The sequence below is a fragment of the Anomaloglossus baeobatrachus genome, unplaced genomic scaffold, assembly GCF_048569485.1.
Source record: "Anomaloglossus baeobatrachus isolate aAnoBae1 unplaced genomic scaffold, aAnoBae1.hap1 Scaffold_470, whole genome shotgun sequence".
In the NCBI taxonomy this organism is placed as follows: Eukaryota; Metazoa; Chordata; class Amphibia; order Anura; family Aromobatidae; genus Anomaloglossus; species Anomaloglossus baeobatrachus.
This window is the reverse complement of record NW_027444043.1, coordinates 36,661-61,049: the sequence shown is the minus strand read 5'-3', so window position 1 is coordinate 61,049 and position 24,389 is coordinate 36,661. Positions and strand designations below refer to the sequence as shown.

The following is a 24,389-nucleotide window of genomic DNA, read 5'->3' as shown; positions in this document are numbered from 1 at the left end:
GGGGGCGGTCCGTGCGGCGTCACAGCGACGTCACTGAGCGACCGCCCAATAGCAGCGGAGGGGCGGAGATGAGTGGCCGGAACATCCCGCCCACCTCCTTCCTTCCTCATAGCGGCTGGGAGGCAGGTAAGGAGAGGTTCCTCGTTTCTGCGGTGTCACACGGAGCGATGTGTGCTGCCGCAGGAGCGACGAACTACATCGTTACTGCTGCAGTAACGATAATCGAGAATGGAGACCCATGTCACCGATGAGCGATTTTGCACGTTTTTGCAGCGATGCAAAATCGCTCATCGGTGTCACACGCAGCAACATCGCTAATGCGGCCGGATGTGCGTCACAAATTCCGTGACCCCAACGACTCCGCATTAGCGATGTCGCAGCGTGTAAAGCCCCCTTTAGTGGGAGTGGTGTACAGGGTCTTAGCAGTAAAGAGTATTCTATATTTCTGCCAGATACCCACAGAGATATTGAAATCTGAAAAAAGAGACTTCTGCTCATTGAAGGTAAGAACTGCTCACATAGCGTTCAACTCCACAGCAAACGAGTGCTCTAGCACTGGCATCTCAGCAGGGATATTCCCCTACTACACATGTGTGTCTGGGTCCCTGTGACAGTTTACAGGACATAACTCAGGGCACCTAGACAGAAGGCAGAGGGACTACTTTCTATTTCTGTTGTAGAGCTTAGTACAATATATATATATATACTATTACATGTGACACATGTACCTTGTATTACCATTATTCGCTGTATATGAACCCCTTTTCTCCGGGCATTATTTGTCTATAGCATTTTTCACGAACCTGAGGCAACTGAGAACCCTTCAGTGAAGGAATTCCACTAACCCTCACAATACCAACCAGGGGCCTCCCTGCAGTAACTCAGGTAGTTGTACCCATTCTCTTTCCGCATTCTATGTGTTCTTCTTCTTTCTTCTTTTTTTTCTTTTTTCTTCTTTTTATTTCTATCATGTAGTTCAGGGGTTTATAGATATATGTCCTGCATCTCATATTTCCTTTAGTGGTGCTTCTTACCCATTCTCATATCATTTACCCTAGTATTTCATGATCCTGAGGCGACTGAGAACCCTTTAATAAAGGAATCCTTTTTCACTTGAATTGTCAAGTGATACTTACCAGTGACTATCACGTAATGTTACAGGTAGTTGCATTTTCTTCCTCTTCTTTCTCTCCTTTCTTCTTTGTCACACGGTCCAGACTGCCAGGACCCAACTACCACCATTTTTCCCCCCTAGAAAGACACGACACCGTTCTCTTATAAATTAAAATACTTTTATTTGAATTTTCCATTTTGGAGAGAGGCATGGAGAAAAAACCACTCTCATCTTTTGGCATAAAATTTGGTCGCAGCTTTAAACCAGGCATTAACTTGCCAACATCACGGGGTTCAGGTAAATGTACCGCCTTCCGGCCGTCCGGCGCGGGTATTTCACCACCACTTTTTCTACCCCTTCCGCTGCTGCGACTTAAACACAGAAAACTCAATCAACTTGGAAAACAAAAAGGGAGGGAGGGTGGGAAAACAGGTCCGGGTCCTGCAGCCGAGAGGCTGGAAGCTGGGCAGCACGGTGATATGTATCCAGGAGGCGGGGCTTAGGCCAGTCACACCACAGGAGGCGGGGGCGGCAGGTCAGTGTCTTTCTAGGGGGAGACCTCTATTTAAACATGCATAGGGGCCAGCAGTCAGGGGGCAGCATCTCAAGTTTCTGGCTGCAGTGCCCCTCAGACTGCCAGGACCCAACTACCACCATTTTTCCCCCCTAGAAAGACACGACACCGTTCTCTTATAAATTAAAATACTTTTATTTGAATTTTCCATTTTGGAGAGAGGCATGGAGAAAAAACCACTCTCATCTTTTGGCATAAAATTTGGTCGCAGCTTTAAACCAGGCATTAACTTGCCAACATCACGGGGTTCAGGTAAATGTACCGCCTTCCGGCCGTCCGGCGCGGGTATTTCACCACCACTTTTTCTACCCCTTCCGCCAAGGAGCAGCACCGCGCCAGCAAGCTGCGACCCCCCCCAAAAACTGAAATACCTGAGCCGTCCCAGGCATTTCCGAAACCACCATATCCATAACATCATCATTTTGGGGTGTACCCATCCGAGCTTAAGGACAGCCAAATATTGCCTTCCAGCTGGCGGTGCCAGACCAACAACCTCTTTTTTTTTTTTTTTTTTTTAAAAACACTTTATTAACAGCACAACTTGGGTAGGCCCTGATCGACCATGCGCCAGGAGAGATCCTTATCACATTCTTCCATAGCTCCAAGCCACCTGGGCCAGAGGGTAACCTTCGACCGGATCGTTGTAACACTCCACACTAAAACAGGGAAACTTGTACCTCTCTGACCGGATAAGGGTAAGAGGCCTAGCTAGACGGCCTTGGACCAGCTACTTGAAGCCTATGTGTATCACCAAGTCGGTTGTAGAAAAGAGAGCTCACGCAATCTTGATCGCCTCTGATAGACCCACAGCTGAGCCAAGCTCCGGCAACCTTTCCAATTACTTTCACTGTAACAGGAACCAAGAACCGACCACCAAGGCGAAGAGGCGAAGATCCGCTCTCCTCGCAGACAACATACATGGAAGTAACCTCGGACCCAATCACTGGGCCGACTTGGATCTGAAAGGCAAAAACACTGTCAGAACAGGGAATTCTCGTAACCATCAAACACCTCGTCTCTCCAAGGTGGTACTGACAAAAAGACAAAAACCCACAAAAAATTTTATTTTTTTTTTTTTTGGATAAACAAATCACAATCATGTCATTTTACATTAGCCCTGTACACTGTTCTGAATCTCCTTACGTGTCGAATAAAACCCGATTTCAAAAAACCAACTCCGACCTGACGTCCCTCATAATGCATTTCCATTGTCGTTACCTGATCCACTGAAAACTGTGCTCATGTATGCTGGCTCCTGAAGCCTTGTAGCACCCCAACTCTGGGAGAGTACGTGCCGGGTACCACGGCTGGCAAACACCAAAATAACGAGTAACCGTCGCATTACCAACCAAAAACCAGCCCACAAAATGGAGGACCAACTACGTAACGCTAAAATGAAGGGCCGTCGTCATGGGTAAAAACTGGTCCCATACACCCGCTCGCCTAAGAGACATAAACGACAACGTCGGGACACCCGCCGAGTGAGGGAAAAAGATCCAAAATATCAATGTATAGATTTGCAATGGGGCGAACAATCCAAACCCCCACTTTTTTCTTTTTTTTTTTTTTTTTTTTTTTAAAACAAAACAAACAATCTTCGGCTAAAAAAGAATAGGCCTACTGTGCTCCACTCGCTTACCATAATCATCCAACCCTTCAATACCTTTCACCCCACAAGACCCTCATCGCTTCAGTACCGTTCCGCAATTTAAAAATGGGAAGACCGACCTCGTAACAGTTTGCTTGCAACCGAAATTGGTGCACATTCGCTGAATACTGCAGGGTGTGTATTACTAGAGGGTGGCTTGTAAAATCGTCACGCACATCAACCACCAGAGCAACACCCGCTGAATAACGTACCATCGAACCGTCAGGTCAATGCAAAATGGAGGCCCGGATCATAGGCCTAACTTCACCGAGCACCCCACCATCTAGCTGAGAACTCCAACCTTGATCCTGCTGGTGGGTTGAGTTACCAAAATACCTGAGATTGGGATTGCAATAAGGTGCCCGATACTAACCCGGAACCCAGATGCCTGTTTTGCCTTCAACCCTGCGTTGACCCATAATCATTCCAAGCCACAAAAACCTAATCAGCCTGATTACTTATTCGAGGAAAGGGCTGTAGTTGGTTAAGGCTTTTACCCACCGGCATCGTCGGACCACTGGTCATTCTCCTATTTCCCAGTCCACCCCCCCTTTTGTGTAGCTGGAACCGAAATAGGGGGAAAGGCGCAATCAAAGTTAGGTTAATGGACCATGTCCCCCCGGGCCCAGCATAAGGAGCATTTTTTTTTTTTTTTTTTTTTTTTTTTTTTTTATATATAACTATATAAACACTTTGTATCGCAAATGATCCCAAACAGCTGGCCCTGCAACGCCGTAATACTCCATCTACAAATCTGTCTGTTCCTGCTCTTGAAACTATTATGGCATGGCACGGTGGCTCAATGGCTAGCTGCAGCCCTGGGGTCCTGGGCCCAAATCCCGCCAAGGACACCATCCGCAAGGAGCCTGTACGTTCTCCCCGTGACTGCGTGGGTCTACTCCGGGCACTCTAGCCTCCTCCCACACCCCCATAAACATACAGATAGGGAATCCAGACCGTAAGCCCCGATGGGGCAGCGTCCCCAATCCATGCAACGCACACAAAAACTAAAAGTGAATTTATACCTTTTAGAATATGTATGTGGAAGTAATTGTCCAGAAAATATTAGCGGGCATAATTATTCTGCGAATAGCTAACATTGCCGGTTTTCCCATCTCACTTGTTTATTTTCAGTTCTTACGGTAAGGAAAACCAATTAAAACATACGTAATTAACCAAAGAGGGAAAATCTAGTAAAAAAGGATGAAAATTACTTCACTACAAAAAAGAAGCAGTTTTAGAAAAACAATCAAACCATGCAAATGTACAGAGATATACTTCTCACATTTCGATAAAACTAACTGTGACCAATATAGATCCCTTCTTTCAATTACAGCATGACATTAGGGGTAAAACAGGGGGGTTAGATCCCGTGATCCCATAATATTGTCACTAATCAATAAATCACTTGAAGGGTCAGTTAACCGGTGGCAACAAGATTATTACAAGGAATGGAGGCCGCCTGTATTAAACTAAGGTTGAAAAATTAAGATATGTTTAATTTTTGAAAGACGTCTCAGAGGATATCTCATTTGTACCTCTTCCGACAGGCCTACAAGCTGCCGTAACCCTCAGTCCGATACAGCGCCGCACAATCAGCTCTGCCCTCATCTACTGTCTCCTCACCCATCCCCTGTAGACTGTGAGCCCTCGAGGGCAGGGTCCTCTCTCCCCCTGTACCAGTCTGTGCCTTGTACGGTTTATGATTATTATACTGGTACCTATTATGTAAAAACCCCTTTCGCATGCAAAGCGCCATGAATTATATGGCGCATAATAAATAATAATAATTTGTATAAATACCCGTGTGGTCAATATAAATAAACTGCCACCAAACTTAATCCTCCGAAATAGGGAAGGCTTCTTTACAGTTAGAGCAGGTAGATTGTGGAATGCTGTCTACAAGGGGTAGGAATGCTAGATACCATCACAGCTTTTAACAGAAACGGGGGAGGGCGATTCCCTCAGCACCAATAACATTGTTATAAATAACTTAGTGACAACATGTAGAGCTGGGCGGGACGCCTGTTACCTGTGACGTCACGTTATCCTCCCTAGGGGGACTTATCCCACCCCGCATTCCCCATCAGGGTACTCACCTGGTGATTCAGGAAATGACAAGACGACTGGATCTAGATCTACCCACGTAACGCCTGCTACGACGACGCTCACACCTATCCAAGGGTTAAGATGACAGACTCCGGACATGGTGGCTACCCATGCCAAAGCTTGCTACCGTGACCCCTGCACATGACCGTACAACGCGATAGTCGGCACCGCACCCACCGCCGCCATAACATGCTGAAATCCCCTGTGTGACAACGGGGCGGGGCTGTTAACAGTCACCATTGTCATAATGTCAAATGGAGTGTGTTTTGGCCTGGGAGGGGGCTTGGTGTAGGTGTGGTATCAGCAGGAGGGAAAACACGCCACCTGCTGACTGTTGCTTCTTGCCCCTGTTCACTACCAGCCCCCCTCAATTTGAACATTGAAGTCCTAACAGAATCCCTTAACCCGCCCGCTCACTGGGAGACCCACATGGTCCCTGGTTCATTCCCAGGCTAGCCCCCTTGGCATTCCCGGGGCATACAAACGGAGGGGAGGGGAAGTTCAGTGCGTGTGGGATGGGGTGATTTGACTCTTGCAGGTTAGTGCCTGCATACTAGATTCTCCCCTACCGTGCCTCCAACCTGCGCTGTGACAGGGACTGCACTGAGTCTGCACTTCAATTAGGCTGTGTGCCTAATTCATGCGTCCTGCGTCCCCTGCACAGTCTATGGAGACTGTGTAGAGGCCGTACGCACGTTGCATAGTAGAACGCAGCGATTCAGCTGTTGCCCGAATCGCTGTGTTCTAAGAAGTGACATGTCACTTCCGTGCGCTTTGCCGGCAGCTCCTGCTCTGTCTATGGCAGGAGCTGCAGGCTGAGCGCACGTTCTCTACCGGCACCATGCGCCTCAGAACGGAGCTTTTCAGCTGCGCTCTGAGGCACACCTTTTAGGTGCCGTGCAGAGCGCACACAGCCCTACCCAGCTCCTCCTCGGCACTGGCGACGGTGTCTGGTCGGCGGTTGCTGGGCGGCGGGTGGGCGGGGCCAATGACAAAGAGCGCGAAGCGCTCTTTTTCAAACTTAATGGCGGCTCAAGCTGACCGGCGGGCGGGTAGTTCCCTCAGAACGCCGCTCGCCGGCGCACGTAGCTTGAGCCTCAGCAGGGAGGGAGCCGCTCATAGCAAACAGCGCCGTGAGCAGAACGCTTTCCTCCATGCTGATTTTAGGGGAGGAGGGGGGAGGTGGGAGGAGGGGGGGGGGTGGGGGGAGGGGGGGGGGTGAGGTTGTTCAATAATGGCGAGCACAAGCGGACCAGCGGGCGGGTAGTTCCCTTAGAACGCCGCGCTCACCGGTCACACATCGCTTGTGCCTCAGCATAGAGGGAGCCGCTCACAGCTAACAGTGCTGTGAGCTGAAACGCTTACCTCCCTGCTGATAGCTCTCTTACCGCCTCCAGGAGCGGGTCCCTGTGTCCGGCTGCCCAAACAGGTCCGGGTCCTGCAGCCGAGAGGCTGGAAGCTGGGCAGCACGGTGATATGTATCCAGGAGGCGGGGCTTAGGCCAGTCACACCACAGGAGGCGGGGGCGGCAGGTCAGTGTCTTTCTAGGGGGAGACCTCTATTTAAACATGCATAGGGGCCAGCAGTCAGGGGGCAGCATCTCAAGTTTCTGGCTGCAGTGCCCCTCATTGTGTTATAGCCCACGTGTCATGATAACACTTGTACCATCTTTTCATTTAGATTCCACCTACAATTATTTACCGATTCCAGTTCTGAAATAGGCTTTCATGATCTACTCACTAGAATTCTCAAGTGCATAAGGTACTGAGACATATACATGTTCACACCATTATAAAGAACAAAGTATAAACATTGAGGTTTTTCTCACACCCATGTTCCTGTCTTCTTTGATATGATATGTGTTCATTTCCTTCACTATATAGGATTGCAAGTTTTCCATTTGTACCTTAATGGCAATGACGCTATACAATTGAACACATATCATCCTGTTATCCATATAGGTGTGTATTTACCTGCTTGACTATTTTTGGTTGTTTGATCCAGAATGTTTCTCCAGATAGGTCATGTGGAAATTTTCTTTCCTCAGTACAAATGTTTTCACTATGGCTTTGGAAAAATTTTTTGTATGTGCATCATGGTCATTTGACCCATTGTACTCTCAAGTAGCAATATATTGTACTGTTATGTTGTACTATGTACTAATTACGTGTTTATATGGTTTTGTAACCCTTTATGATCTTAGATAACTTTATCCTTGATAAAGACCTAAAAACAAGGTCGAAACGTTGGATGAATTATCCTTTTGCACAAATAAAGAATTTTCAGCATTCCAAGAGTTCTTTTCTTACGTTATTGATCACTATAGTGTGCCAGAGCTATTTCTATTGAATTGACTCTTATTTTTTCTGAGCACCTGCTATATACACAGTGACCCAGACATATTCAAGTTTCATTCAGAAGGCAGAGGGAAGCCTTAGCAGCTGAGCCTATATCTTGGCTTGTGAGCATTAGAACAGGCCGGCGATTACAGGGTAACATGAAAAATGTCCAGCTTGCATTATGACTAGAACATGACAATATCCTTTTAAGTACTAACCTATGATGCGTTCCTAAGCAGTTGATGTTATATGTTCTACATTTCATTTTCTGCATACTTTACAAGTAGTAGAATTTGCTTTGATATAGGCAACTGGATTTTCACAATGAAAAGGCAAAGGATAACGCCCGAAAAAGACGCCATACATTATGTCAGTGCCATCACTGACAAACCTGGATTGACCATGAAATACATCAATCCCCTTAAAGGTGAGTTAAAACAAGTTTTAACTAAATTGCCTTAATATTGTCATGCATTAGAATGACTGTCTTAGGTAATGATAAATATTTTCTACAGGAAGAGGAGTGTTTGCTGAAACTGAAATCGAAAAAGGGAGTTTTGTTGCAGAATATCGAGGCGAGCTCACGTATGCACTTACGATGGTAGACAACTACTCGAGATTTATGGTTGTGGTACAAGTCAAAGATCTAATGGCCCATACTGCAGCGAAGGTCTTCCAAGCACACTTATGCAGACCTCATGGCTACTCAGAGAGAGTCCTCACAGATCAAGGCACAGCCTTTGAAGCGGAAATCTTCAAGGACTTCTGCAGCTTTTACCGATGCAGGAAGATGCGCACTACACCCTACCATGCTCAAACCAATGGTTATCAACCTGCTCAGGACTTTACCCCATATTCCAGATGTGGCCTTACAAGTGATTTATAGAGGGGTAACAATACGTTGGGATCACCGGATCTAATCTCCCTTTTTATACACCCTAAAATCTTGTTTGCTTTAGAATAAACAATAACATCATAAAGGTATAGCAGTACCGTTTCAAAGTTTCGGTGTCCCAAGCAGCATTCCATCAGCCTCTGGAAGGTTCCTGGCAAATTGCACAGCTCGAAGGGCATGCTTTTGAACTCGCAGAGACCCATCGGGGTGGCAAAGGCGGTCTTCTCCCGGTCTGCCTCAGCAACGGACACTTGCCAATAGCGACTAGTGAGATCAAGGGTAGAAAAATAATTTGCAGTTCTCAATGCAGCTAGCTATTCCTCAATACAGGGGAGTGGTGCTGTCCTTCTTCTTTAACAGGACCAACGGAGCTGCCCAGAGGCTACAACTGTCACGGATAACCCCAGCCTCCTTCATGTTGCTCAACATGTCCTTGGTACACTGGTAATGTGCAGGTAGTTTTGGCTTATATCTCTCTTTGATGGGTGGGTGTGCACTTGTGGGGATGTAGTGTTTGACCCCTTTTATTCTTCAAAAGTCTAGCGGATGTTTGCTGAAGACTTGCTCGTATTCTTGCACTAGCCTGTAGACCCCCTTCTTGTGATGTGAAGGTGTGGAGTCAGTGCCTACGTGTAATTCCTTACACCACTCCTCTGGCTGACTTGGTGAGCTGTCACTGAATGGGTGGGCTGAAGCAATGGTGGATGCTGCTGTTTGGATAGCATGTGTATCTACTGAGAACAGCTTATCAATGGTGGCAAATCGGAGCAGCTTAATCTCTTGCTCTCCGCAGTTCAACACTCTCATGGGCACTCTTCCCTTCCATATTAATGAATAAAACTATGATGTAAATAGCATATAGATACCCCACAAATGCAGATAAAAGTAGGTTATGGGAAAAGGGGGAAGAGAGAAACAGGAAAATAGTGGAATAAAGTATACCTTCCAGGTGGGAGAGGAAATGGCAGCACAGCCAGTGGAGGTGAAGCAAGGGGAGCCTGCAACTAAAGAGTTGAGAGCGTTATCACATGGTGACTGAGCCTGATTGTAACGGGAGCATAGAGGTGCCGATCCTGTCTTACCTGCGTTGGTGTAGAAGTGGGTGTCCTGTGGTGGAGTCAGCTATGTGCAGTGGTGGCCGTGGGTTCTTTTATGTGCGACCGTAGTAATAGCTGCGCCCACTTCCTGTATGGGAGTGGAATGCAGTGAGGGTAATGGAACGCACGCCTGCGCATTTGTGTTTAACGTCGCGCATGTGCAGAACGGAGAAAAGGCTGCGCTCACTTCCTAATGAAAGGGAGTGAGACGCATCTGGGAAGGGAAGGGAAAAGATTAGGGTTTGGGGATGATGAAAGGGCTTTCTACGGGCAAGGATGGCAAAGGGTGGCAGTGACGGAAAGTCAGGCAGCCTGTCCTGTCCTGTCCTGTCCGTCCGTCTTTTTGTATCATGAATTGGAAAGACTGCAAGGGGGAGGGGAGGTGCTTGTGTCCAAAAGGAGGAGTTATTCAGATTCATTGCAGTGGGCGGCGGCTGCAAAAAGCACCATTCTTCTTGTTTTTGCTCTGCAAAACAGCCTTTTCAAGGGTTGGCTTGGGTGACAAAATGTCTTCTGTAGGCGTGGGTTTGTCTCCCTCTCCCTAAGATGTGTCCGGTATAGGCCAGGGTGCCACTCAAGGCCGTAACCAATTCGGGTTATAGCTTCTCGGCCTTTTGGCTAAGATCAAGTGTAGTTTCGGAGGACGCTACCTTGGTCGGTACTGGAAGGTGCCTGGGATTGCACGTCTGCCGGCCTTGAGGAAGTGTGTGCGCCTTCTGGTGACACATAGCCCTCTTGTGCCTGGACGGTTCCCAGGCAACGGGAGGCGATCACCTTTGTTATTTTGAAGTCCTACTGATAAACAGAAAAAAAAAAAAATTAAATCTGTTCTTATCAGTTTAATATCTGATACGTCCCCTCTCTGGGGACCATATATTAAATGGATTTTTAGAACAAGGAGATGGAAAAAATCTTGCTCTGTCCACTGCACGCATTGACCTGGTATTGCAGTACCTCCAGGACCGGTGCACCCCTTCTTAACCCAGTTTCCAAAAGCAGAACTCAATTCACCTGATTCAAATGAGCCCCATTAGTTAATTGAAAGAAAGCAAAAACTTTATATGCACCTCAATTTGGCCAATTCACTTTTCACACTTTCACCCTTTTTTTTATCTTTCACACCTTTTACTTGCTTTATTGATGCAAAAAGCTGTGCCAAATAGCAAACTCATCTCCACTCAACTTGACCAACTCTGCTATGTCCCGTGCAGTATCTTATTCTCAGTCTTATCTAGATCATTTGCAATTGAATAGAATAGATCCCTTTTGGCTGCTTATGACTGTGTAAAATATGTAGTTTTACTGGGCTGGGATGAGAGAATCCATTGAAGCATGGTGTAGGGATTGTGGTTCCTGTGTGCTAAGAAGAGAGGCTGGCACCAGCCAGAAAGCCCCATTGCAGCCAATAATCACTTAATAACTTTTTCAACTTGTCATCATATGGGAGGCCTTCCATTCCTTGTAGTAGTCTAGTTGCCCACCTTTGAACTGACTCTAACTTCTGAATGTCCTTATTAAAATGTGGAGCCCAAAACTGGTTCCCATATTCCAGATGTAGCCTTACAAGTGATTTATAGAGGTGTAACAATACGTTGGGATCACGGGATCTAATCTCCCTTTTTATACACCCTAAAATCTTGTCCCAAGCAGCATTCCATCAGCCTCTGGAAGGTTCCTGGCGCATTGCACAGCTCGAAGGGCATGCTTTTGAACTCGCAGAGACCCATAGGGGTGGCGAAGGCGGTCTTCTCCCGGTCTGCCTCAGCAACGGACACTTGCCAATAGTGACTAGTGAGATCAAGGGTAGAAAAATAATTTGCAGTTCTCAATGCAGCTAGCGATTCCTCAATACGGGGAGTGGTGCCGTCCTTCTTTTTTAACAGGATCAACAGAGCTGCCCAAAGGCTACAACTGTCACGGATAACCCCAGCCGCCTTCATGTTGCTCAACATGTACTTGGTACACTGGCAATGTGAAGGTGGTATTGGCTTATAGCTCTCTTTGATGGGTGGGTGTGCACCTGTGGGGATGTGGTGTTGGACCCCTTTTATTCCCCCAAAATCTAGCGGGCTTCCCACCGGTAACCCGCTCCCCAGCTTGGATGGATGCTGAGGGAGCCCCTTTTGCCCGCAGGCTCTGGCCCTGGGAACTGTAGCCTTGGCGGTGACTGTGCTTCCCTCTACGGTGTGAGCTGTTGCCTTCAATCGGGTCTTGACTGCTGGGAAACCCTGGAGGTTCCTGTCGCTAACGGATTTGACCGGTTTTACGGCGACTCCTAGCCTGGTCGGGGTCCGTAGGCCCTGCCGGATGGTGCTGGCTTCTCTTCACTCCCCGATCTGGTACCGGCGGGCCACCGCCCATCCCCGGTCCGTACGGTTCACTCCAATCAGCCTCTCCTGCAGAAGGTCACCACCGTCTGCCAACCTTGCTGAGTGCCCGGGCCACACACCCGGACACGGTCAGTCTCCTCTCCTCTTCACTTCTCTAACTCCAAAACTGATCTCTAATCTGACTCCTTTTCCCGCCTCCAGGACTGTGAACTCCTCGGTGGGTGGGATCAACCGCCTGGCCCACCCCCTGGTGTGGACATCAGCCCCTGGAGGAAGGCAACTAGGATTTGTGTTTAGCTTCGGTGTGCCTAGCCGGAGTGTAGAGTGTGTTGGTGTAGTACCTGTGACGACCTGGCTTGTCCAGGGCGCCCATGTGGGGTGTTGGCAGTGTATTTGCGCCTGCGTTCAAAGGTTTGCTGAATGGATAACTGAACGCTGCGCTGGGACAAGGACGTGCTTGATGATGGTGTTATTTCTGAGTAGGCAACTGCAGGTGCAGGACCGGAGGAGGCTTGTTCGCAGGCAGCATGGACAGGGGATTGGCTCGCATGCACAGCCAGCGAAGACGTAGCAGTGACATTAGCAAGCACTGCTCCTCGACTCTGTTGTACTTCCCACAAAGTCGGGTGCTTGGCTGACATGTGCCTGATCATGCTGGTGGTGGTCAGGCTGCTAGTTTTGGTACCCCTGCTGATGCTGGCACGGCAGGTGTTGCAAATGGCCTTTTTAGAATCATCTGGATCCAACTTAAAAAACTGCCAGACTCGGGAAGACCTAACATTTGTACAGGCACCTTGTGTCGTGTTGTTGTTCCGGGGAACGGTTGCCTGACTTCTGCCTGGAGCCACCACCCTGCTTCTTACTGCCTGTTGGGATGCTATGCCTCCCTCCCCCTGTGCACTGCTGTCCTCGCTCTGCATATCCTCCTGCCAGGTTGGGTCAGTTACTGGATCATCCACCACGTCGTCTTCCTCTTCCGCACCCTGCTCCTCCTCCTGACTTCCTGACAATTGTGTCTCATCATCGTCCACCCCTTGTTGAGACACGTTGCCAACTTCGTGAGAACGTGGCTGCTCAAATATTTGGCCATCTGTACATACGATCTCCTCATGACCCACTTCAACATGAGCTGGCGAGAGGCCAGAATGTGCGAATGGAAATGTGAACAGCTCTTCCGAGTGTCCAAGTGTGGGATCATTAATGTCCGAGGACGTGTACTCAGCCTTGTGGTAGGAAGGAGGATCAGGTTCTGAAATGTGCGGTGCAGTATCACGGCTACTGACACTTGACCGTGTGGAAGACAGAGTGTTTGTGGTGGTGCCAATCTGACTGGAAGCATTATCCGCTATCCAACTAACAACCTGTTGACACTGGTCTTGGTTCAAGAGCGGTGTACTGCTGCGGTCCCCAAGAATTTGGGACAGGATGTGCGAGCGACTAGATGTGGCCCTTTGTTGTGGCAAAATTAGAGCTTGCCCACGACCTCGGCCTCTGCCTGCACCACCATCACGTCCACTTCCTTGTTCCTTGCCAACGCCCTTGCGCATTTTGCAATGCTGTGCTGACGTGTATTCACTAGACTTGGGCGTTATATCAAAGTTTGTGCAAATTGTGCACCTGTACGCTGCCACCGACAGGCACACACGTGCGGTTTTTAAATGCAAGCACGGACGCACTAAGAACCTAACAGGTTTTAGGAGCAAAAATTAATGACGAGAACTCTGACACTATCAGCCACTGCTGACTGACGTGTATTATACACTACACTTGTGCGTTATATAATAGTTTGGTAAAAACGCACACAAGTGCACCTGTACGCTGCCACCGACAGGCACACACGTGCGGTTTTTAAATGCAAGCACGGACGCACTAAGAACCTAACACAGGTTTTAGGAGCAAAAATTAATGACGAGAACTCTGACACTATCAGCCACTGCTGACTGACGTGTATTATACACTACACTTGTGCGTTATATAATAGTTTGGTAAAAACGCACACAAGTGCACCTGTACGCTGCCACCGACAGGCACACACGTGCGGTTTTTAAATGCAAGCACGGACGCACTAAGAACCTAACACAGGTTTTAGGAGCAAAAATTAATGACGAGAACTCTGACACTATCAGCCACTGCTGACTGACGTGTATTATACACTACACTTGTGCGTTATATAATAGTTTGGTAAAAACGCACACAAGTGCACCTGTACGCTGCCACCGACAGGCACACACGTGCGGTTTTTAAATGCAAGCACGGACGCACTAAGAACCTAACACAGGTTTTAGGAGCAAAAATTAATGACGAGAACTCTGACACTATCAGCCACTGCTGACTGACGTGTATTATACACTACACTTGTGCGTTATATAATAGTTTGGTAAAAACGCACACAAGTGCACCTGTACGCTGCCACCGACAGGCACACACGTGCGGTTTTTAAATGCAAGCACGGACGCACTAAGAACCTAACAGGTTTTAGGAGCGACAATTGCTGAGAAGTCTGACACTATCAGGACTGTTTTAGACTGTGTACACCAGCCCCAGATATGATGAAGGCTGGTATACGGTCACCACTAGGAATGGCTATATACCCTGCCTGCCTGCCTGCCTGCCTGCCTGTATACTGCTACAATAGTCCTGACAAGGACTCTTTTGGTCACTAGCCTGTATTCCAACCTGGCTATACCCTGCCTGTATACAGCAACAATAGTCCTGAGAAGGACTCTGCTACTGTACTCCGACCTGGCTATACCCTGCCTGCCTGTATACAACTAGAATAGTCCTGAGAAGGACTTTTGGTCACACTGTTTGCAGCCCTGCTACGGAAATAGCTATAAAGGGCCGCAAACCTTTCCCTGAAGCAGCGACCCTCTCCCTGCACTGACTGTCTGGATAGCTGTGAGCAGAGCACAGCGCGCCCGCCGGTATAAAGGCTCGGTCACGCTGTGCAGGCCGGCCAATCACTGCAATTCCACAACTAACAGGGCTGTGGCATTGCAGTGGTCTGCCAGCCAATCCCTGCATGAGGGCTGGCTCTCAAAAGAGCGCCAACATGCAGGGATGAAGACCACGAGTACAGCACGAGTATCGCGAGATTACTCGGTCCCCGTCGAGTAGACCGAGTACAGTGATACTCGTGCGAGTACCGAGTAGTAACAAGCATGCTCGCTCATCACTATTTATTAGTAAAATGGCTTACACTCCCCTTTTTTCCACTTTTTTCTTCACTACTTTTATAAAGAAATTTTTCCTTTCTTTATTCTTAATGCAATTTTATATAGCAACACCACCATTTTTTGCCACGAACATAATTTTTCTTGTCCGTCATCCCGTTCACCCTTACAGGGTTGTGGACAGATGCACTTGTCACTACACTTCTAAGACTCAATACAGGGTCTGGAGCTCAATGCTCCCTTTTTGTTTTTTTTTTCTTCTTTTTTTTCTTTTTTTCATTTTGTCCTTCTTCTTCTTCTTTTTCTGATTTTTGTCTCAAAAAGCTGATGAAATTTGAAACACTATACCCCAGTGATTTTATAAATGTTTCTCAATATATCACTTGAGAACTTTTATGGCCGGTATTGTAACAGTTGACCATCCCGGCAGTATTTGAAATACAGCAGTCAGTCCTCTGACGTAGCTCCATATGTGTATATATAGAGGTTCTTCCTCCTTTGATTGCATACTGTTCTTTTTTTGCCCTGATGAAGGAGACAGTGATCTCTGAAACACATTGACCGGAAAAAAGAATAAAGAGATGAAATAATTAACATCAGTTTCCTTTGGTGACAGCGCGGCACGCACCCGATTTTCCTCCTATACGTTATTGCTCTTCTACTAGGGGCTGCGGCTGTCGCCATTTGTAACGTGCATTTAGGGGTTGTGACTGGCACAACCTTAATAGGTGAGTGCAACTACTATTAATTATTTGTTACCTTACCAGGTAAGACCCTAATTTGTGCGTCTGCTCCAGAGTTATTTCCCTGATTATTAATATCTGACAGGCAGTGATTGATCCTGCATTCTCACCTTCCTCTCTGTTGCACATTCTTATTGTTCCTATATGCTCTCTATTTCCATCAGACTTTTTTTGTCCTTCGGTGGGGCTCTAACATATGTGCACCATTTATTATTTATTTTTATGGATTCCTTTCTTTTTTCATGCTAGCGTTCATTATGCAGTAGTCATTCATGATATATCTTATATTTGTGAATCCATTAGGGCTCTATATGTCTGGTGCATCACATTGGGTCTTTTCAGTGCACAATAGGCACCTTTTTCTGTTATGCTCTGCTGCCACCTTATGGACATCCTATCAGTGATGCCAGAAAAAAATGGACATGTCTCCGTGCAGCAATCACGGACACGCGGGTACGCCGCACGGAGACACGTGCAGTGAAAAATCACTGATGTGTGAGCAGACCCATTCATTATAATGGATCTGCGTATCTCAGTGATTCTGTTATGTTTAAAAAAAAGCACAAACGTACCAGAATCACTGACGTGTGAAACAGGCCTTATAGTGTTTTGATTTATGTATGTATTATACAACTTCTGTGGATCTTGTATGAGTGACTTTTCTTCATTTTATCGGATTGTTTTAAAATATTGAAATAAAGTCACGCTTCCTATGCATCCTTTTGTATTCTGATTGGCTACTATAATACAGTTTTTAGGCACTGAGATCGATACCAGAGGCATGGTCTTCCGCTTACCAGAGGATAAGCTCAAAAGGCTAAGGGACATAATAGAAGGGTTTAGTGCTGTTAAGAAGCTGGCATTAAGATAAATGAAATATATCTTCTCGGTCTTCTCGTTTTCTTGCTGAGTTGTGCCAATGGACAGAGTTTTTTCTAGACATTTGCTATTGGAAACTCAGGGAACCAAAGCTCCTGGATAGAGTTGAGCGCGGTTCGTGGTTCTCCAGTTCTAGGCTCGAGTGATTTTGGGGCATGTTCTAGATCGAACTAGAACTCGAGTTTTTTGCAAAAGCTCGATAGTTCTAGAAACGTTCGAGAACGGTTCTAGCAGCCAAAAAACAGCTAAATCATAGCTTGGTTTCTGCTGTAATAGTGTAAGTCACTCTGTGAATCAAACTATTATCACATTTCAGTGTATAGTGTGCGTGAACAGCGCCTTCAGATCACTGCTGTTTCTATAATGGCGATCGCCATTTTTTTTTTTTTTTTCTTGTCTTCCTTCCCTAAGTGCGCGCGTCTTGTGGGGCGGGCCAGCATGTCAGCCAATCACAGACACACACACAGCTAAGTTGACTTTGAGCCAGAGAAGCAACGGCATGTGTGATAGGATCTACATGTCACATGTCCCTGCATTATAAAACCGGACATTTTCTTCACGGACGCCATTATCTGCCTTCTGCGTCTTTGGTGTCAGACATCACTGTCGCAGCTCCGTCCTCCTGAGTCCTATAGCCGATACAGCTGTATGCGCTGCATACACAGCGTTAGACAGCATAGGGAGAGCACTTTATAGCAGTCCTTTTAAGGACTCAAACCGGCAGGGTCAGAGAGCCATAGGTGACAGGTCCTGCAAACAGCAACAGCATCTGTGTAGCCAAGGTCAGGGATTTCCTCCCTGCATTTCACCATTAGGAGGGAATAGAAAGGCAGGCTTCCATTCCTCTACCCAGAGCACCACAATCCTGCCACTGTACCCTCCTGTCCTCTGCACACTCCAACTCATTATAACTAAGCCATTATACTAGTAAACACTCAGTGTACCTAGTGGCATCCTATCTGTGGCTATTGGACTTTGCTATAGTCCCACTAGTGCAAAGACATTTGCAGAGCACGTCTGCCTGCATTGCACACTCCAACTTTTTTAAACTAAGCAATTTTACTAGCAAACACTCAGTGTACCTAGTGGCATCCTATACGTGGCTATTGGACTTTGCTATAGTCCCACTAGTGCCAAGACATTTGCAGAGCGCATCTGCCTGCGTTGCACACTCCAACTAATTTTAACTTAGCCATTATACTAGCAAACACTCAGTGTACCTAGTGGCATCCTATACGTGGCTATTGGACTTTGCTATAGTCCCACTAGTGCCAAGACATTTGCAGAGCGCATCTGCCTGCGTTGCACACTCCAACTAATTATAAGTAAGCCATTATACTAGCAAACACTCAGTGTACCTAGTGGCATCCTATCTGTGGCTATTGGACTTTGCTATAGTCCCACTAGTGCAAAGACATTTGCAGAGCACGTCTGCCTGCATTGCACACTCCAACTTTTTTAAACTAAGCAATTTTACTAGCAAACACTCAGTGTACCTAGTGGCATCCTATACGTGGCTATTGGACTTTGCTATAGTCCCACTAGTGCCAAGACATTTGCAGAGCGCATCTGCCTGCGTTGCACACTCCAACTAATTATAAGTAAGCCATTATACTAGCAAACACTCAGTGTACCTAGTGGCATCCTATCTGTGGCTATTGGACTTTGCTATAGTCCCACTAGTGCCAAGACATTTGCAGAGCGCATCTGCCTGCGTTGCACACTCCAACTAATTATAAGTAAGCCATTATACTAGCAAACACTCAGTGTACCTAGTGGCATCCTATACGTGGCTATTGGACCTTGCTATAGTCCCACTAGTGCCAAGACATTTGCAGAGCGCATCTGCCTGCGTTGCACACTCCAACTAATTATAAGTAAGCCATTATACTAGCAAACACTCAGTGTACCTAGTGGCATCCTATACGTGGCTATTGGACCTTGCTATAGTCCCACTAGTGCCAAGACATTTGCAGAGCGCATCTGCCTGCGTTGCACACTCCAACTAATTATAAGTAAGCCATTATTATAATTATTATTATTATTTATTATTATAGCGCCATTTATTCCATGGCGCTTTACAAGTGAAAGGGTATACGTACAACAATCATTAACAGTACATAACAGACTGGTACAGGAGGAGAGAGGACCCTGCCCGCGAGGGCTTACAGTCTACAGGGAATGGGTGATGGTACAATAGGTGAGGACAGAGCTGGTTGCGCAGTGGTCTACTGGACTGAGGGCTGTTGTAGGTTATAGGCTTGTTGGAAGAGGTGGGTCTTGAGGTTCCTCTTGAAGCTTTCCACGGTAGGGGAGAGTCTGATGTGCTGAGGTAGAGCATTCCAAAGTATGGGGGATGCACGGGAGAAATCTTGTACGCGATTGTGGGAAGAGAAGATAAGGGAGGAGCAGAGAAGGAGATCTTGTGAGGATCTGAGGTTGCGTGCAGGTAGGTACCGGGAGACTAGGTCACAGATGTAGGGAGGAGACAGGTTGTGCATGGCTTTGTATGTCATGGTTAGTGTTTTGAACTGGAGTCGTTGGGTGATGGGAAGCCAGTGAAGGGATTGGCAGAGTGGCGAGGCTGGGGAGTAGCGAGGGGAGAGGTGGATTAAGCGGGCCGCAGAGTTTAGGATAGATTGGAGGGGTGCAAGAGTGTTGGAAGGGAGGCCAGAGAGCAGGAGGTTGCAGTAGTCGAGGCGGGAGATGATGAGGGCATGCACTAATGTTTTTGCTGATTCTTGGTTAAGGAAAGCACGGATCCGGGAGATGTTTTTGAGTTGTAATCGGCATGAGGTGAAGAGGGCTTGGATGTGTGGCTTGAAGGATAGAGCAGAGTCGAGGGTCACTCCAAGGCAACGAGCTTGTGAGACTGGGGAGAGTAAGCAACCATCGAGTTTGATGGAAAGGCTTGTTGGAGGAGATGAGTGAGGAGGAGGAAAGACAATGAATTCTGTTTTGTCCATGTTAAGTTTTAGGAATCGCACAGAGAAGAAGGATGAAATAGCAGACAGACATTGTGGGATTCTGGTTAGTAGAGAGGTAATGTCAGGTCCATTATACTAGCAAACACTCAGTGTACCTAGTGGCATCCTATCTGTGGCTATTGGACTTTGCTATAGTCCCACTAGTGCCAAGACATTTGCAGAGCGCATCTGCCTGCGTTGCACACTCCAACTAATTATAAGTAAGCCATTATACTAGCAAACACTCAGTGTACCTAGTGGCATCCTATACGTGGCTATTGGACCTTGCTATAGTCCCACTAGTGCCAAGACATTTGCAGAGCGCATCTGCCTGCGTTGCACACTCCAACTAATTATAAGTAAGCCATTATACTAGCAAACACTCAGTGTACCTAGTGGCAACCTATACGTGGCTATTGGACCTTGCTATAGTCCCACTAGTGCCAAGACATTTGCAGAGCGCATCTGCCTGCGTTGCACACTCCAACTAATTATAAGTAAGCCATTATTATTATTATTATTATTATTTATTATTATAGCGCCATTTATTCCATGGCGCTTTACAAGTGAAAGGGTATACGTACAACAATCATTAACAGTACATAACAGACTGGTACAGGAGGAGAGAGGACCCTGCCCGCGAGGGCTTACAGTCTACAGGGAATGGGTGATGGTACAATAGGTGAGGACAGAGCTGGTTGCGCAGTGGTCTACTGGACTGAGGGCTGTTGTAGGTTATAGGCTTGTTGGAAGAGGTGGGTCTTGAGGTTCCTCTTGAAGCTTTCCACGGTAGGGGAGAGTCTGATGTGCTGAGGTAGAGCATTCCAAAGTATGGGGGATGCACGGGAGAAATCTTGTACGCGATTGTGGGAAGAGGAGATAAGGGAGGAGCAGAGAAGGAGATCTTGTGAGGATCTGAGGTTGCGTGCAGGTAGGTACCGGGAGACTAGGTCACAGATGTAGGGAGGAGACAGGTTGTGCATGGCTTTGTATGTCATGGTTAGTGTTTTGAACTGGAGTCGTTGGGTGATGGGAAGCCAGTGAAGGGATTGGCAGAGTGGCGAGGCTGGGGAGTAGCGAGGGGAGAGGTGGATTAAGCGGGCCGCAGAGTTTAGGATAGATTGGAGGGGTGCAAGAGTGTTGGAAGGGAGGCCAGAGAGCAGGAGGTTGCAGTAGTCGAGGCGGGAGATGATGAGGGCATGCACTAATGTTTTTGCTGATTCTTGGTTAAGGAAAGCACGGATCCGGGAGATGTTTTTGAGTTGTAATCGGCATGAGGTGAAGAGGGCTTGGATGTGTGGCTTGAAGGATAGAGCAGAGTCGAGGGTCACTCCAAGGCAACGAGCTTGTGAGACTGGGGAGAGTAAGCAACCATCGAGTTTGATGGAAAGGCTTGTTGGAGGAGATGAGTGAGGAGGAGGAAAGACAATGAATTCTGTTTTGTCCATGTTAAGTTTTAGGAATCGCACAGAGAAGAAGGATGAAATAGCAGACAGACATTGTGGGATTCTGGTTAGTAGAGAGGTAATGTCAGGTCCATTATACTAGCAAACACTCAGTGTACCTAGTGGCATCCTATCTGTGGCTATTGGACTTTGCTATAGTCCCACTAGTGCCAAGACATTTGCAGAGCGCATCTGCCTGCGTTGCACACTCCAACTAATTATAAGTAAGCCATTATACTAGCAAACACTCAGTGTACCTAGTGGCATCCTATACGTGGCTATTGGACCTTGCTATAGTCCCACTAGTGCCAAGACATTTGCAGAGCGCATCTGCCTGCGTTGCACACTCCAACTAATTATAAGTAAGCCATTATACTAGCAAACACTCAGTGTACCTAGTGGCATCCTATACGTGGCTATTGGACTTTGCTATAGTCCCACTAGTGCAAAGACATTTGCAGAGCACGTCTGCCTGCATTGCACACTCCAACTTTTTTAAACTAAGCAATTTTACTAGCAAACACTCAGTGTACCTAGTGGCATCCTATACGTGGCTATTGGACTTTGCTATAGTCCCACTAGTGCCAAGACATTTGCAGAGCGCATCTGCCTGCGTTGCACACTCCAACTAATTTTAACTTAACCATTATACTAGAAAACACTCAGTGTACCTAGTGGCATCCTATACGTGGCTATTGGACTTTGCTATAGTCCCACTAGTGCCAAGACATTTGCAGAGCGCATCTGCCTGCGTTGCACACTCCAACTAATTATAAGTAAGCCATTATACTAGCAAACACTCAGTGTACCTAGTGGCATCCTATACGTGGCTATTGGACCTTGCTATAGTCCCACTAGTGCCAAGACATTTGCAGAGCGCATCTGCCTGCGTTGCACACTCCAACTAATTATAAGTAAGCCATTATACTAGCAAACACTCAGTGTACCTAGTGGCATCCTATACGTGGCTATTGGACTTTGCTATAGTCCCACTAGTGCCAAGACATTTGCAGAGCGCATCTGCCTGCGTTGCACACTCCAACTAATTATAAGTAAGCCATTATACTAGCAAACACTCAGTGTACCTAGTGGCATCCTATACGTGGCTATTGGACCTTGCTATAGTCCCACTAGTGCCAAGACATTTGCAAAGCGCATCTGCCTGCGTTGCACACTCCAACTAATTATAAGTAAGCCATTATACTAGCAAACACTCAGTGTACCTAGTGGCATCCTATCTGTGGCTATTGGACTTTGCTATAGTCCCACTAGTGCCAAGACATTTGCAGAGCGCATCTGCCTGCGTTGCACACTCCAACTAATTATAAGTAAGCCATTATACTAGCAAACACTCAGTGTACCTAGTGGCATCCTATACGTGGCTATTGGACTTTGCTATAGTCCCACTAGTGCCAAGACATTTGCAGAGCGCATCTGCCTGCGTTGCACACTCCAACTAATTATAAGTAAGCCATTATACTAGCAAACACTCAGTGTACCTAGTGGCATCCTATACGTGGCTATTGGACTTTGCTATAGTCCCACTAGTGCCAAGACATTTGCAGAGCGCATCTGCCTGCGTTGCACACTCCAACTAATTTTAACTTAGCCATTATACTAGCAAACACTCAGTGTACCTAGTGGCATCCTATACGTGGCTATTGGACTTTGCTATAGTCCCACTAGTGCCAAGACATTTGCAGAGCGCATCTGCCTGCGTTGCACACTCCAACTAATTATAAGTAAGCCATTATACTAGCAAACACTCAGTGTACCTAGTGGCATCCTATACGTGGCTATTGGACTTTGCTATAGTCCCACTAGTGCAAAGACATTTGCAGAGCACGTCTGCCTGCATTGCACACTCCAACTTTTTTAAACTAAGCAATTTTACTAGCAAACACTCAGTGTACCTAGTGGCATCCTATACGTGGCTATTGGACTTTGCTATAGTCCCACTAGTGCCAAGACATTTGCAGAGCGCATCTGCCTGCGTTGCACACTCCAACTAATTTTAACTTAACCATTATACTAGCAAACACTCAGTGTACCTAGTGGCATCCTATACGTGGCTATTGGACTTTGCTATAGTCCCACTAGTGCCAAGACATTTGCAGAGCGCATCTGCCTGCGTTGCACACTCCAACTAATTATAAGTAAGCCATTATACTAGCAAACACTCAGTGTACCTAGTGGCATCCTATACGTGGCTATTGGACCTTGCTATAGTCCCACTAGTGCCAAGACATTTGCAGAGCGCATCTGCCTGCGTTGCACACTCCAACTAATTATAAGTAAGCCATTATACTAGCAAACACTCAGTGTACCTAGTGGCATCCTATACGTGGCTATTGGACTTTGCTATAGTCCCACTAGTGCCAAGACATTTGCAGAGCGCATCTGCCTGCGTTGCACACTCCAACTAATTATAAGTAAGCCATTATACTAGCAAACACTCAGTGTACCTAGTGGCATCCTATACGTGGCTATTGGACCTTGCTATAGTCCCACTAGTGCCAAGACATTTGCAGAGCGCATCTGCCTGCGTTGCACACTCCAACTAATTATAAGTAAGCCATTATACTAGCAAACACTCAGTGTACCTAGTGGCATCCTATCTGTGGCTATTGGACTTTGCTATAGTCCCACTAGTGCCAAGACATTTGCAGAGCGCATCTGCCTGCGTTGCACACTCCAACTAATTATAAGTAAGCCATTATACTAGCAAACACTCAGTGTACCTAGTGGCATCCTATACGTGGCTATTGGACTTTGCTATAGTCCCACTAGTGCCAAGACATTTGCAGAGCGCATCTGCCTGCGTTGCACACTCCAACTAATTATAAGTAAGCCATTATACTAGCAAACACTCAGTGTACCTAGTGGCATCCTATACGTGGCTATTGGACTTTGCTATAGTCCCACTAGTGCCAAGACATTTGCAGAGCGCATCTGCCTGCGTTGCACACTCCAACTAATTTTAACTTAGCCATTATACTAGCAAACACTCAGTGTACCTAGTGGCATCCTATACGTGGCTATTGGACTTTGCTATAGTCCCACTAGTGCCAAGACAT

General features: G+C 46.9%; 1 pseudogene; it reads left to right on the top strand.

Annotated features, from left to right (window-relative positions):
• The first annotated feature begins 10,545 nt into the window (after positions 1–10,545).
• On the top strand, positions 10,546–10,752 carry LOC142281304 (U2 spliceosomal RNA; annotated as a pseudogene).
• Positions 10,753–24,389: the final 13,637 nt, after the last annotated feature.